Source organism: Accipiter gentilis, chromosome 16 (assembly GCF_929443795.1).
Source record: "Accipiter gentilis chromosome 16, bAccGen1.1, whole genome shotgun sequence".
NCBI classification, from domain to species: Eukaryota; Metazoa; Chordata; class Aves; order Accipitriformes; family Accipitridae; genus Astur; species Astur gentilis.
In genome coordinates this window covers 3,404,378-3,421,363 of record NC_064895.1, presented here as the reverse complement: position 1 = coordinate 3,421,363, position 16,986 = coordinate 3,404,378, and the positions used below count along the sequence as shown (strand labels likewise).

General features: G+C 42.8%; 1 protein-coding gene and 1 long non-coding RNA gene across 2 annotated transcripts in view; one reads left to right on the top strand and one right to left on the bottom strand.

The window, feature by feature from the left end:
* Positions 1 to 9,756, bottom strand: part of COL21A1 (collagen type XXI alpha 1 chain) — a 113,143-nt gene extending 103,387 nt beyond the window's left edge. The window contains exon 1 of the mRNA XM_049818671.1: positions 9,588 to 9,756. The gene's annotated coding sequence lies outside the window, so the exon portion shown is untranslated. The remainder of the gene's footprint in view (positions 1 to 9,587) is intronic.
* A 178-nt stretch (positions 9,757 to 9,934) lies between these two features.
* On the top strand, positions 9,935 to 11,137 carry LOC126046568 (uncharacterized). The gene is made up of 3 exons (XR_007508352.1): positions 9,935 to 10,027; positions 10,416 to 10,575; positions 10,687 to 11,137. It is a non-coding gene; the product is annotated as an uncharacterized LOC126046568 (long non-coding RNA).
* The last annotated feature ends 5,849 nt before the right edge of the window (positions 11,138 to 16,986 follow it).

Below are 16,986 nucleotides of genomic sequence, written 5' to 3'. Positions count from 1 at the left end.
GTCATCTCCTTCAAAAAAAAGTGTCATCGGAGGAATCTTTGGGGTATAGAATCAACATCCAAAGACAGTATATAAAGTATCATACACTGTTCTCAAACTATAAGAAATTGATCCACTGTTTGACTAAAATGGATTTTCTTGCTTCTAAGCCTTATTCCAAGATAGGTGATTATACTCTCTGTTCTTATATGGGCTGTGTAATTCATCAGAATTCACAATCAATTTGCAAGTAACAGAATTTAGCTATAATGTAGCCATAACTAGCAACTATACCATAATCCAAAAGCATTGCTTTGTATTTTAGATATTTAAAATCAAATGCTATCATGTATGTTTTGGAATGAACTTGTTAAAGATGAACGCTACATCTAGACACATGGTTATTGGTTCTCAGATAGCATTAAAGGTGGAAAAAGCACATACACAAACACAGAAAGTCAATTCCTTTTCCGCCATATTATAAAATACACTTCTACAACAACAAAATTAGATTTAAAATATCAACCAGTGAAAATGTGTAAGCAAACAAGACTAGAAAATAACCACTTCAGGAAAAAGGTGGCAAAATGCTATGTCACAAAAAGATAATAGGATTATTTCATAATAATTATTAATATTAGTGGTATCAAAATATTCTCTACATCTTGGCCTATTCATTTTCAGGAGAGAAAGGCTGTGTCCTGTTTATTCAAACAAGAAACTAGGTTAATGATCTAAAGTGATTGTATATTTACTTCAGGTGTCAATCATCCATGCTTGAGCTCTGTTTTGGTGTTAGTGTAGTGGAGTTTTCAGGATGAAATCACCATATAACAGAATTTTCTTATCACTTTGATTTCTGAGCAAGATTTCATTGCCTGCAGTTGCCCAACTTTCCAAAGGCTTCCTATAAGTAGTTCTGCAGAAGCAGAAGACATCTATTACCCCGGCTCTATTTAAAAATCAGATAGAGCAAATTAGGAAATGATCCAAAACTACACGAGGTCAAGTGTTGAGGAGCAGAGAGAATCAGGTCTTCTGCAAAGCACCGAAACTTTTGCAAAGGAAATGCTTGGTTTTGGACAGCTCCAGGGCAGTTTTTTTTAATACCTTTTTCTTTCTACTCTCGGGTACCATCAAACGAAGAACTACTTATTACCTATAGTAAGTACTTATCATAACTAGGTATACTTATGCATACACAAAGAAGAAATTCTCCCTTGCTAGAAACAGAGGGCAGATACCTTATTTAAATCCAGATCGGAAAAGAAAATAAGAGAGAAAATAAATGGAATGCCTTTACTTTTCAGGAAATAAAAGTTTAGTTTTTTTCTTGGTACTGCTTGCCTTTCTTGAAGACAACTATGTGCTTCTAAAAATTACGTGCAGCTGTCCTCTCTTTTGAGCTTCCTGGCTTCCATCCCCTTTTTGGCAAAAATTGTCACTGTTCGTTTCAGCTGAGTCATGAGCACGCCATGACCATGTGGGCCTCTTTGCACAGCAAATGGACTTAATCACAGGGGCATACAATTACATTCCTTTCCCTCACTGCAAATTCATCAGGGAATAACAAACATAAAACTCCATTGTCTAGGACCTTAAAAAAAATTTATGTTATTCCTATTCAGCAAATCCTCCTCCCCTTTCCCAATTCTCATTCTTTTCCATGGTAGTAAAAAAGCAAAAAGCTCCTTTATCACTTTATCTTCTATTATACTGCAAGAATGTATTTTTCACAGTTTAATATATTGCCAGCATTTAAATACATGTTATCATGTTATCATCAGTGATTTCTCGTGATTTGTGCAATACTACATAGGACCTGAAGGATTCTCACTTTTACTTTTCAGGGATAGGAAGAATCTCCTCCAGGTCTCTTAACTGACATTTTTTCCCCATTCTTCTTTTTCTCTCAACTTCAAGCCACAGCTATTCAAAAAGCCTTTTAATTTATTTGGTTGGTTTGCTTCGGGTTGCCATTTGATCCTCACTTTCTCTGCAAATGACAGAGTTTCTGAAGGACAAACAGGACTTCTTTTCAGTAGGTTAACAGTTTCAGTTTCCTTTCAGTAAGATAATTGGGGGGGTTGTCTCTGAAAATTCCCCTCAACACATGAACACCTTTTATTTTTGCATTTTCACCTTAAGTTTCCTTTTTTTAAGTTGCTAAGAGGTAAAGGGCTCCACTCTTTACATAGCTCCAATGTTCTATCTCATTGTTCTCTCTCATGAGTTGACAGTGAATCTCATGGTATATCTCCAAAGTTCTCTCACTTTGCTCTCCCAGTTCTGCTCCATCCTAATGGAAACCTTTTAAACAAAATGCAATAACAAGGCAGATACCATTCCACTTGGGAAAGGAAGGCACATAGTTCCTTACGAAGACACTGACATTCAGTTCACCCTATATTCTGCCAGGAGTGATCTACTTTATCTTTCAGTCCTATGCTATCAAGGCCAAGATTTTAAGAGCTGGAGACTCCCATGTCAACCTCCCATAAGCAATCAATCCTCCAACTGAATGGAAGTTCAGCATTATATAACTTTCCCCTGGGCTTTTGACTTGGGTATAAAGTCAAATCTCAGCCAGCCACTTCCCACAGTTATTTTTTATTTTTGAAACATTTCCCACAGCGCAAAAGGAATGGATTCATGACCCTAACAGTCCAGCAATGGTCCACTCCTGCTTCTTCCATCTTCAAGTCATATTCTCCATAATTCACCCACCCTTTAAGTTATTGCACAGATGTGCCTGCCTCCTCTTTTCCACATAGGACACTGCAGCTACACTTACAGTGTTTATTTTCTCCTCTGCCTTTTATTTAACTAGGAATATTATTCTATCTTCTCTAATTGCAGTGAGGAAAGGGGAAATAGTAGGAAACCAGGGGCAGACCCCAAGTGCAAGTAAGTAGGAACATGCTGATCTGGTCAAAGAGAGCTGCAATTAAAAGAAGAGACATTTATTTAAACAGCCTTTCTTAGATCCTTGTCTAAGGGAGTCTGTCTCGGCCAGAGCTCCAAAAGAGCCACCCAGAAGATCTCAGATGGTTAAAAGACAAAGAAATTATTACATTTGGTGACACTGAAGGCAGTAAGTACTTTTCTAATTGCACCTATAATTTGAACCTTTCAAGTCTCTGATATCAGGAAAAGAATTGAAGTACCACTTCATACATCTTCCCTCAAATGTATGCATTACACTGACAGACTAGAAAGCTCATCATGGGACTGTGTGGTTCCTCCCTGGCAGCTCCCCTGCTAGTTTGGCAGAAGTTCACACACTTCAGTGAAGCAAGGGTTATACCACAAGATTTTAAACTGAGTTCAATAACCTGGTATTTTAATAAATTGTACTGTTGATATAACTACGTAATGTTATCTTGACCTCTCCACATAAGATACTGCAAGCTGTTGTGGAATTAGGGAACTCATAATGGGGTGAGAATTGGAATTACCTACAGAGACCAAAAGAAGCACAAGGTACTCTTGACAACAAAGACTTCCCAACTTGTCTGTTAAAGGCTGAGCCTAGAGGTACTTGTGTTGTCAGACCAACTGCAGCACTCTTATGTGTCTTCAAATCACCCTAATTGGCCTCATTTTTAATATGCTGCAACAGTTTTGACTAAAAAGAAAACTTTTGGAAGTCATTAACTCTACTTAATGAAGAAAGTACAGACTGTTACAAAATATTTTGGAAAATACAAGCTGGCATGCTTTAAAAATTGTTGGCTTAATCTCAAACTAGAGCTCTGATTTTTTTTCTACTTTCTGTTGACGTAGGATATAAATGAGTTCAGGCAAGTTAGAACATGTTTTATCATCACCGTAACTGAAGATTTACACAAGAAAGGGGAAAAGAATTGACAATTTGGATAATGCAAATCAGTGTTGTACATTTGATAAGTTAGACTAAATAGAAAAAAAATACAAAGCTTTGGGTAGAGTAAAGGGTCTTTAAAATATACAAAAAAGTTCTGAGCCAACCAAATACCAGTGTTAATGTACACTCCAACCACAGAAGCTGGGACACTCTTCATTCCAACAACTCAATTTCTCCCTTTCAAAGATGCTTTTCTAGCATGTTCTACCACAGATAAAATCTTTTACAAAATCCTACAAGTTTTGTCACATCAGCAAATATACAGCGTGCTACAGCCGCTTCAGCCATGGATATACCATGTCCAGACACATTTAGAGCCCTCCCAGATAATCTTAGCTTCCTTATTAAAACATAAAAACCTCAATGATCACTTCTTTGTTCAAGGTCTTTTACACCCACACACAAACCTGCACACTTGTAAGCAAGTAGACCACTTCTACCAGCAGATTTTACCTATGCCAAAGAAGATGGGGATGGCAGACCTACATCCCAAACCATTGATTAGCACCTTCTATTTACACAGCACTTCTGCCACCACCTCTAAGGAGAGATGAACGTATGTGAAGCAGCAGCAGGACCTGCCATACCCCTCTGCCGTACATCTCTCTCACATCACGCAGGACTGCAGGAGAAGCAAACCTTGCTCTTCAAGGTCACTGAAGTGCCGTCTTCACCTCCGCATAGTCCCCTTATCTCTCTTCATACCTCCCTTTATCACCTTTCAACAGCCAGAACAAGTGACACTGAGACCCTAGCCCTTTCCCAAAGCCTGGGAGGAGGAAGAGAGTTGGCAGGGGCCAATGAAGAGGGAAACTGTAAGCTTGAGAAAAAATGGATGGCTGCAGAGGTGATAAGAGGCACCCACAACATGTGACAGTGAAGAAGACAATGAGGTGAGTTCGTCTGGATGAAGTGTGAGGGAATAAGAGAGGTCCTGCTGCCACAAAGCTCCCCCAAACCCTCCCTGTCCTAAAAATGCCCTGAGCCCTCCTCATACCTCTGACTCCGTGTCAGTTCCTAAAGATCCCCGACCCTAGTCACACAGCCAAAGGCAGGTGGCCCTGGCAGCCACTTCTCAACCCCACCTGCCCCAGAAGAGCTGCGATTGATCCCAGCCCCTCCTTGTCTTCCCCCCATGATCTCCAGAACCCGCTCATTTTGCCACATCAGTATTTATTTCTGTCTACACTGCTAAGAAGCCTCCAGCCTCTCTTTTGTTACTAGTTCAGTGTCTCATGCCTCAAACCAGAGCTCCAGAGCAAGCTACTGGAACTAATCATGGGAGAGAGAAAAATCTTGGAATATGAAAATCTTAATTATGAAGAGGTCTTAAAGTACTAGTGTACAAGGCAGAAATTTAGATTTCCTATGCGCTAATGCAGTACTTGTAACAGGCTTACTTTGAACTGACAGAGAATTCAAGGAAAAATGTAAATCTCTCACTGGCATGAATGGTAGTTTTATTTTTCACCACATCAAGTTCAAACAAACTTCCCTGCAATTTTTGCATGTTCTTAGTTATAGAGAATGTGTCTCATTCCAGTGCCTGTGTGTTTTAATTAGAGCAGCTATTAGCTTCTCACTGTTTGAATCCTGTTTTATTACAGCGTAAAACACACCGATAAAAAGATCAATTACTCAATCCAACATTGAAAGGAAGTAAATCACACAAAATTCCAAAAGGTTGACATGTATTTACTTTGTACTCTTATTTCCATTCATAATATTATTCAGTATGATCAACACTGCTCATCTCCCTGGTTTCTATCTGCTGTTAATCACAAATAGCGTGCCTGACATCTACCCTGGAAGGCTAAATCAGTCAGCGCTGCTTCAAAACAATATCTGTGCAGATTAATGGTAACTTACAAAAGTTTCTTTTGTAAGTCTCACAGTACCCTCGTACCACAGAAAGTAGAGAGAGGAAAAAAGCCTCTCAAGTCATTTTGTCTATGCCCCCAAAGGCCTAAGTTTTCTTCTACCATATATTGCTTTTTTCCCACAGAAATGAAGCAACACAGAAGCCTTGAGGGGCTCAGCCTATTTTCATGGGCAAAAGCAGGGAAGAAATGCCAAGTCTTGATTTTTTTTATTTTATTCTTTTATTTAACAAAGCAATATGGATTGCCGTGGTGTAGCAACCTCCCTAACAACTTTCTGCTTACCCCTAAATTTTACTCCAGACTAGCAGAGTTGGCTACTTACAAGCAGACCCTGGCTGATGGAACCATCTCCAATGCAAAGATCTGTGCGTGGTCACCCCTGGTGCTCAAGGAGGTGCACTGGATTCTCCAGGCAGAGGATGCACAGGGGGCATCAAACCCTATGCCTCTACATGCTCCAGCACAGGCAAGCTGAGGACATATCTGTATTGCAAAAAACCCTTCTAAAGACCTTGCTGTTTTGTGTAATTCAGGGAGATTAACTCTCTGGCAATCTCCTTGTGACTGTCACCCTGGGATAGATGGCAAAGTTCACCTTCCAGTCTCTGTAGGTTCCCCCTTCCTAAAGCCCACATCTTCAGATACTTCAGATATCCACTACCGTGCTAATGGGTAGATTTCACACATTTTCAACACAAAATTTGGATCGGTGAAGCTTTGAAATGTGTCAGGGTCCCCATGCAACCAACAGGCCTTTACTGGCCCCTTCCCAGAGCCCAGGACCCCGTTTCAGCCCACAAGGCTGCCAGGCCCTGCCAAGCTGGGCCCAGCCACAGGCCCATGGCCTTGCCTGGCCTCCACCCATGCCCAGGGGGGCACCCGATTCCTGGGGCTGAGGCTGCCCTGGTCCCCCCCAGCCACCCTACTCCTGGCTGGGGCGGTGGGACGGGCCCTGGATGCCAGGCCCTGTCCGGGCAGAGCCTCCATGGGGAGCCCCGGCCTCTGCGCCCTGACAAAATGTGTCCTTTCACATGATTCAGAGAAACTCTGACAGCGTACAGGGCAACAAACTCACATCAGAGAAACTAAATGTAAGACAATGCATTTTATAACGGTGCGTTTTGGTCTCTTCAAGCACTCTAGGTTGCCACACCACCGTGGGTGAGATGGGAAGCAAGGGAAGCAGCCAAGGAGGAAGCAGTGGAATATGCCGCACAAACAGCATGTCTTCGGCAGGGTTACCCGGCTCAGCTCTGGTCATGCCAGCTCGAAGAAGAGAAAAAATGCAGAAACAAAGACATCTTAATAATACAGATGACTAAGGGCATTAAAAAGGCCTGTCTTATAAAGAGACACTGGAAAACTGAATCAGTTTTATTCAATGCCTCTCTAAAGCAGTAAGGGCAGAACACAGGGACACCTAGAAAGAGAGGTTAGGCCTTGTCTATTCCCACTCTTAGAGAACAGGGATGTTCAAAAAAACTTAAATGATCCTTTTTTGGACTGTGAAGCTAATTTCACAAGCAGTCGCTGGAAGCAAAGAATGTGGTAGAATTTTTAAAATAATGAATATGTAAATTGATAATAACAACACAAACGCAATCAAAGAATAACACTTGAGCAGAGCAATAAAAACCTCTAGGTAATGGAGGTAAGGGAAGAAAAACACCAAGTCTCATTCCAGCCAGCTATTTCTGTAACCAGTTGGGCTAACAATTGGACTCAGCAAAAAAAATGTTTAATGCTGTAGGACTAACTACACTTTCCAAAGTATGTTTAAGAACTGAATTATAATCCAAGTAATTTCAAAGATGATGATCATAGCCAAGATAGAGATAAATTAAACCAAAGTAGTATTGCCTAATGGACTGCCTGAGACACACCCGTATTACTGAGGACCTGAAAGGAGCAATGTGATACAGTTTACAGAACTGTACTTGGAAACTAAGCTCAAATCTCTCCTAACATTTACCAATAAGCCAATTTACTGGTTGTGATGGTGCCAAACCAAGATGTGATGTTCTTCAGCAGATCACCACTGCTCTTAGACTTCAACTGTAAACGCAGTTTGAGCAGAAGGAAGAAGAATCATAAAATCTAGTATAAAAGTTAGGCATATGAGTGAAATACTATAAATGGATTACTGAGCCATGTTTACCTTACAAGGCCGCTTCTTTGATATGCATGATCGGTCATCAAGAGCGTGAGTTCACAGGTTGGCCTCCTGGTAGCCTCTGCCACCCCTGGAGCCTGTAAGGGACCTGGAGAAGTCGTGTAGTGTCTCTCAAAACAGGAAGGCACAGTCACCCCTGCCTTAAGCACTTCTGGTAAATGTTCATTAGATTTGATCTTGAAAAGTTCCAGTGAAAGAGGTTCCACACCCCACCTGGACAATCCAATGCTAAGTCACCTGTACAATTAGACAGGACTTTCCCTACCATTTAACTAAATCTCCTGCTGCAGTTCAGCATGCTGGTTCTTGTTACACCTCCACTGGTGTGGAGAACAGTTTGTTTCCTGTAACTCTGCAGCAACTAATTACACAGTTGAAGATTGTTATCGCATCTCTCATCAGTCTTTGCTGCCCTAGACTGTAACATTCCATTTCTTTCACTATTTTCTCATAGGTCATGTTTTCTAGATCTCTGATCACCTTTGCTACTCATCTCCTGCCTAACTGGTGGGACTCTGCTGGAACTGTGGTGTCCAAAATCCCAGAGAGTACTGATACCAGACACAGACGTCAAAGTCACAACTACCAAGTGATGCCATCACGCATCTGCGACGCTCCTGTTATGCATCCCAGAATGATGTTTTGATTTTGCACATCTTTAATATGCTACATCCTATCAAAGTCTTCATGCTGAAAACTAAATATCCTAAGGAAAATACTTAGCACAGTTCTTCAAATAATTATTTTGTGCCCATTCTTTAGTTCAGTATTCTGTATTTCAATAAATATTTGAGAGATATATAACAAGCACCCCCAGAATCAATAAGATTTGGGGAAAACTTCCAAGTTTACTGAGTCTAATAAACCCACAAGGCTTTCTCAGGTGCCTGAAAGCTGGAAGACTTTCAGAATCAACCAGCAGACTGGTTTTCCAGCCTGTGAAATCCTGGAATCGGAGACCAGATCCTTTCAGCACAGTAAGTACCATGTAGATCTAAGCATTACACAACCAAATAGCAGTCATCAGAAGCAGCCCGCAGAGCAGATGTTTCTTTCCAGGTACGGAAACAAGTGAAACTGCAGTCATTACAAACCCTACCACTTAGTATTGTAAAGTCTCGACTCCCGTGCCACAAACCATCAGAGAAGTTAATACAGAAAGCCCGTAAATCGTTTCACCCGGGGTGCGGGAATAAAGCAGGTTTCCGTATGGCACCGAAGGATACAGGGCAACACGAACGGCTTCGCCTCGTCCCAATAAACCGAGCGAGGATTTCAAGCCAGTACAACCTGCCCGCACGCACCGCAATCCCCCTGGCCAAACCACCAGCCCCCCCGCTGACACAGCCCACCTTCGGCTCCCTCTCGGAAAAGAAGCGCGAAATTCCCCCGTACCTCAGAGCCACGGCTTATCTGGCGCCCGCCAAGTCCCCACACCCGGGCTCCCGTGAGGGCAGGGCGGGCGGCGGGGCGGGGGCCGAGGCCGCCCCGATGGCTGCACCTGCCTGTGTGTCCCCCCACCCCGGGCAGCCCCCGCACCCCCCGCCCGCCCCTTCAGCCGCACTCCCTGAGCGAGGAGGGAGACCCGCAGGGGTGAAGCGACCTCCGGGCCGGGCAGCTCGCCTCTCCTCCCGCTCCCCCCCACCCCCGGGAATTCCGCTCTGACCTGCCGGCGGCCTCACGCCCTCCCTCCGCCAGCCGCCGGGCTCTCTGCTCGCTGCGGCGCGGCTCTGCCCCACGCCAGCTCGGCGGCGGCGGCCCCGGCCCCGGCCCCGGCCCCGCCGCCGCCGGCTGGAGCCCGCCCCGCCGGCAGAACCGCCTCCCCCCGCCTGGGCACGGCCCCGGCCTGGCCGCGGACCAGCGCAAGACCCGAGCTGAGCTCCGACCCCCCCCCCCCCCCCGCCGCCTTGCTGCTCCCCTCCTGCACCTCTGTCCCCCCCCAAAATGCGCGCCCTCCCCCGCCATCCCACCCGGTCCCCGGTGAGGGGTTGGACAAGCTTCCCCCCCCGCCCCGGTCTGGAAGAGCATCCCGACCCCGGGCTGCATCGCGGAGGAGCGAGTGGTTTGATTACGAGAGGGGCAAGATGGGTAGCTGGAAGTAATTTGGTGAACATGCACCTTTCGTTTCAGAAGTAGCTGGTTTGGGGACCTTATTGCAAGATTCGATAGTGTTTGGCCACGCACCTTGGTGCTCCTGTTGCACGGGTGGTTTTGCACTCTCTGAAGCGAAGCTGTAATCGCCACTCGACCCTTTACTCCGCGTCCACAGCACCACCACCCCTACCAGAGCTCAGGTGCAGAAGCCCTTTTTTCTGTCCCTGCAAAACTATCAGCCCTCGTTACCCAAATGCCTCCCTCCCCCTCGCCCCTTTGGGCAACACATGCTGTAAGGTGTTGTGACATAGGAATGGATCTAATCCTGCAGCTGCAAAGGCAATGCCCAAACAGACACCTTGAATAAATTCCTGCCCATCTTCTGGCACTTTTTTCCCAGGTGAAGGGACAGGATGACTTCTGTTGAGCGCTGGCCTCAGGGACTGCTGTGTCCAGGGGAACAGTTTGCCTTGGGGAACTGGATGACCAGCCAGTGAGCGCATGACTTTCACATGTGGAGAGCTGTTACCAAAGCCAGGAGCTGGTGTCCTTTACTGCCTGTACACAAACTTCAAGAACCCCCACACTTAAGAGAGGTGTGGCAAGCCTGGCACAGGCAAAGCAGTATTTAAGACCCCTGGGGCCATTCCCTAATTGTTCTTTATTCACAGGTTGTACCTACGTGATGTTCCTCATGTCTCCCCCTACATGTCCATGAAGGTCCTGGAGGAACCTCAGCACTGTGCCACATGGGCTCTGTCCTCCTGTGAAGGAATGCATATGAAAAAAACACATGGAAGTGGCAGCTTTCTTCAGACTGGATGCCTGGCTAACATGGGTCTGAGGCTGGCAGGTAGGAAGGGGAATGCAGCTTCACTAGTTGTCGTGTTTTAACCCCAGCTGGCAACTAAGCCCCACACAGCCACTCACTCATCTCCCTCACAGTGGGATGGGGGAGAGAATCAGAAGGGTAAAAGTGAGAAAACTCATGGGCTGAGATAAAGACAGTTTAATAGGTAAAGCAAAAGCCGCGCACACAAGCAAAGCAAAACAAGGAATTCATCCACCACTTCCCATGGGCAAGCAGGTGTTCAGCCATCTCCAGGAAAGCAGGGCTCCATCACGCCTAACAGGGACTTGGGAAGACAAACGCCATCACTCCAAACATCTCCCCCTTCCTTATTCCCCCACCTTTATATACTGAGCATGACGTCCTATGGTCTGGGATATCCCTTTGGACAGCTGGGGTCAGCTGTCCCGGCTGTGTCCCCTCCCAACTTCTTGTGCCCCCCCCAGCCTCCTCACTGGTGGGGTGGGGTGAGAAGCAGAAAAGGTCTTGGCTCTGTGCAAGCACTGCTCAGCAATAATGAAAACATCCCTGTGTTATCAACACTGTTTTCAGCACAAATCCAGAACATAGCCCTATACCAGCTACTATGAAGAAAATTAACTCAATCCCAGCCAAACCAGCACACTAGCTCTCTGTGAATAATACATGTTCTCCCAAGCATAACAGACACCTATGCTGGAAAGCTCTAGGGGTTATGGATGCCAGCAGTCCCAGACAGAGGCTCCTTGCTCTAATACTCAAGGCCCTCACCCCCTCTGCCACTGCCATTTTCAGGATCTAAGGCCAACTTGTCTTCTTGATGCTAAACGCACTTTTCCAAGGCATCACGGGCTATTTGTACAGTGGGCACAGCAGTACCCATGACCAGTTCATCTATTTTGTAGTCAGGGTGCACATTAGTAAGAGACGTCAGCTCCTCTCTTTCCACAGATCTTTCCAGCTTGCCTCATACCCATACCTGTGTACAGGTATGTATTGTATTTGCATAGTTCATTCAGCCAGGAGACAAATCTGGGTTCAAACATAACCAGACATGCTTTAACATGTTAAACTCTTTCAAGGATTGCTGAACAGCAGCAGATTTTTGTGAATGAACGAGGCAGCAAGTGTGTATGTTGCACGCTCACACACAAAGTTCAGGCAAACAGCTCCACACCTGACAGAAAGAGCTATCGCCTTACAGTTAAGTGCAAGTAAGAAAGAAATAAAAAAACATCAACCCCACTGTTGTCTGCCTAGCCAAACACAGCAAAGGATCGAAAGATGCTTTTCATTCTAAATAATATCCCAGAACGTCACTATATGGGAACATCTTTGATAGCAATTTCTTGTTTCCCATCCTCACTCTGACCACACATTCAGAAAACTGAGCAGCTCAGCAATGAACCAATGTATATCTCCATTTGTGATGATGCAGTTTGATTGCTGTCAGTGAATTCATTCATATAAATGTGTATATGTATACCTAAAGACAGGCACATATGTGTATTTTATGGTTGGGGGGGGGGGGTCCTATTTAAAAGAAGAGCCTCTAGAAGAGAGATGTTTAAGGGATTCTGCATAGGAACTGTCACAGACAATAACTATTTTAGCTAAAAAAGTTCAAGAACAAAAAAAATTAATAACTTTTAACTATACCTTGGACAGAGAGCATAACAGCAAATGCCAGCTCTAAGAGGGCTTAAATCTAACAGAATCAATATTTTTCAATGTGTAGCAGCTCTGGGCCATTGTTTATATGAAAAGAATATTTCTATTAACAGCATGAACAACTTCTCACCATTCATGGCCAATGTATTGTGACTCCTTAAACATGAATCATTTGCAAGTTTTGATGATGCCCTGTTTAACAAATCTGTTTCCTGGGAATCAATTTAGAAACATTATAATGCTGTATGTATAAACTTTGCCTTCAATAGAATCTACAATTAAGTCTGAAAAATTGCAGTAATAAAGCAGCGGTCTCAATCACATCTACCTATCGTATCACTTAAATCCACCAGTCATCACCCAGGCTTCACAAATAATTTTTTTGTTTAACTTACAGAAAAAATGGGATAGGAAGGAAGTCTTGTTAGCCCTTAGGCTGGTCACATTAGGAGAAATGATGTACAAAAGTGAATGTAAACATAACCCCCTGTAGATCACTGTTTTGCCATTATGATGTTTATTCACCCATTAAGACTCTCCTACCATTAAATTATGAAACTGGTGAATTTTTAGCTGATTACTTATCAATAATATTTGATATTATTTCCTAGATGGTGAGTCTGAAGAGGGGAAAAAAATGACATTCTGATGTAAAGCATAAAAAAAGGTATGGTGCTCAGTGAGGCCATGCGGAAGAGAAATGAAATGAAAATGCAGACTAAAATCTAAGCATGAATTGTGTCCAAATTAGTCATTTTGAGGTCTCTGCTATATTCCCATCTTGCTTCAGGCAATCAGAAATTGTGTCATCCTCCTCCCACACTGTGAAAGCTCTCGATGTCTGTCTTTGTCTCAGGATTCTGTGGTTTCAAATGAAGTTTCTGGTTATTCTACAAACAAGGTACATTAGCCAAGTCTATGTAGACAGAAGACTGTTTCCTTGTGGAAACTCTCAGGAGTTACACTGAGCTAAATCCCTATTACCTAAATATATTGAAGATTCAAGCTTTACTGAGTGGGATTAAGTACCTTTCAAAACCTATTCTTCTACGTCCATTTTGCACCTCCTGAAATAGGAATCACACTCTCCAGCCCTTATTCTTCCTTGCTCAAGAAACATTTTAGTTTTGCTATTTTTTTCTCACTGAAGTTTTAAAGGACAGAATAAACAGGAATATAGCTTTGCCATCTTAACTGAAGAGAAATGTTTGGAAAAGATAAAATGTACATTAATAAACAGTTCTTTATTACATAGGTCTGCTTCTGTAATGACTTGCACACTAGTAGCTTTACTCAAAAGAATTACATGATGTGCATGTTGGTGTGTGTATTAGCATTTGCAGGGCATAGTCCTGAGGATGTGAGTCATGGAGGTAGCATGACTCATCATTGTAGAAATCATATGTAGGTCAATTCTCCCAAGACCATTTCACCAGCTGCAAATTCCCCTCCTCCTTCCCTTGCAGCAGCAACATGGGGCCCTCTCCCATGCCTTTTGGTGTGGGACAAAGTGAGGCATGAAAGACTGGTCATGAAACAGCATCTTTTAATTTCGTAAACTGTTCCACATAATGGTTAAAAAAATGCATATATTTAGATTATTTCCAATGTAATACAGTGTTAAGGTCATGTAATTTGAGAAATTTACATCAACTTCTGTATTTGTTACTAGTGATCACATCTAAAATAGTGACATGTCAGTGTGTTGCAGAAGGCTAGGTTGATACTACTTACACATTCAAGCTTAGAAATATTTCCTGCTAGCTTCAAACATATTTCCTAGTTTTCAGCTTTGGTTGGTCTGAAGCTTCCGTGAAATTCTGTGCCTATGATTTCTTTACTTTTAGCCATCCCTACAATAAGCCAATAAATAGTAGGAAGCCAGCCAGGAAGCAGTAAGCTCAGAGATAAGTGTTGATGCTGAACCAGCTCAATTTACATCTGTATATGATAGATAATTTTCATGGGACCAATCCCACTCCTGGTAAATACCAATACTTCTTTTCACCTCAGCAGATGCCTAGTAAATAAAGCATACTTGCACTTCTGATAAACATACGCTTGCCTGTGAATGGCAATATTTAGTAAGAGTTTAGACTATGTTTAGGACACCAGAATCACACCTCACACCCTAATGAGGGTGCATTCTAGACAACTTTAAGCTATATATGAAATCCTAATAAATACAGGAGCTGTAGTAATCACACCACCTAGAATTTACACTATAGAAAACTAGGAGTGCAAGAAATCTACTTAATTCTGCTGTCAGCAACCATATCACATTCTTAAACGATCTCTGCAAGATCAGGTTGGTTTTTTAAGGGACAGAAGTTTGACAACCTTATTGCATACCAATGGTTTTGTATTTGACATCACTTCTCCAATAAATATACTTTGGTTTACCATATTGGCATAGCCAAGATTCTGACATGAATTCTGCATTATCATGATGAGAACAGGAACTGGGGCTGGGAAGAGAGAAACTAGAGCTACTGCATGAGAAATGAACAACTGGAAAATAGTAGCTGGAGCCCAGGATTTGCAAAACAGAAGTTTCCACAATCCCTGTTGTTTAAGCCATTGCTTAAAAAAGCGTGATGTTTGGAAAGTTGTATTTCCATAGTTAAAATGATAGTTCTTCATAGTTTAATGATGATAATGTGGGCACTCTGGGCAATAGGTAAAAACACCTAACTTGGGTGTCCAGCTTAGGAGCCCTGCCTCTTCACATAAACACTGAAGAGAGAGAGACTTCTCCAAGATACACGTAAGAACATTTAGACTGGGTCTTTATCCTTCATTAATAATACAAATCTGGAATGAAGTTACATAATGTGAATAGCCTTCATGGATGAAATAGGTCTTTCCAAAATAGGGTAGTACGTTTGATTTTCAATAACTATAGTCGTTAACACAGAGGACGAGTATTTAAAATGCATAGAAACTTGAACTTGGAAAAAAATTAACTCCTGGGACTTGCAAGATTTTACAGAAATCTTACAGATATCTATTCACACAAAAAAAAGTAAATAAGAGCTAGGCTCTCCTCTTTTCACTGTGCAGTGTTATATTAACTCAGTAGGCTCATCTACAGCTTTAGACCTTTTCAGAGTACCACACTCAGCATGACTCAGGATACAGAATCTGGTCCCACATATATCGTTTTCATATAATCAAGTCACACAGAAAGTTCTCCCAGATAAAATCACTCTGATTTGCCATGAGGAAAAAAAACCAACCAAACAAACAAAAAACCAAAAGTAGGATCTATCACAGATAGAAGGCTGCACATAGCAGACTTCAGTACTCTAGTGCATGGGGTGGGGAACTTCCAGTTACAACGGCTGTCCTGTAACTAAGGCATTTTCTAAACCACACCATGAGCTATTCTCTTCTCTTGTGAATTAATAGAATCCATATTGATCAGCTGAAGCTCAGAACTGAATTTAGATGTGCTGTAGGCAAAAACTGTTTCCAATATATTTGCACTGGCTAACACCCAAGATTTTTTCTAGGATGTGATCATTAACTTCTTACAGCAGCTCGATAACATGCAGGTCCCAAAATCTGATTTTGACCTTGTAAGTTATATAAGAATCATTCTAGGAAGCATCCATGCAGAAGTACTTTATTTTAGCAGTGGTTTCACTGTTGTTGCTTTGGATATAAGGGGAGCAAGAAGAAAGATGCTGCCCTGCCATTCGCAACAGTTATGGCTGGCGACTTTGGCACAAAAAAAAAGAAACAAACAGGTAAGTCAGGTAAGCCTAGGATTTCTGATCTGGCACATTCAAGAACTGAAGCAACAAGCAGCATTTAGAAAGTACTGTATATAAGGAGTGTGAATATTAGTCCCTTTTAATCTTAATTTATAGACGAGTCTCAATATGGAAAGGCTGTAACGTTAATAATTGCCTAGCTTGCCATCATTACTAAAAGCAGAAGACAGGATGCACAGGAAGGCAGCTGGTTGATTGGGCAATTCCTGTAACAGTCTGCTCAAGAGATGGACTCTGAAGCCCAAGTGAAAAGTGGTTTTGTAAATGGCTCCTGGTGAAGAAAGAGAACACTGCATAAAACAATGATCGAGACTTGCGAGCAATGAGCAGAAACTGTCATAGAGACTTCATGGAAGCAATTTTTTTTTTTTTTTTTTCAGAGGCAAAACATGAATGATCGTCAATGTAATCACAAAATACTGAAGGACTTCAAGGTGCAGAAATCTCACAAAAATGTCACTGGCCAGATGAGTGAGAAAATTTGTTTCTTAGGTAGCTCCAAGCCACATGGTATTTACAGGTGCAGTAGACTTCAAAGGCATCAGATAGTAGAACAGCCTGTGCTGAAGAGTGCCACCTTACAGGAGAAGAAAATCTGGTGTTACTGGAGGGCTGGCATCAGTTTTTGAAGGACCTGGGCAACCCCAGAGCTTCTGGGTTTCCTGTAGCACTTCTCTATAGACTTCCATGGC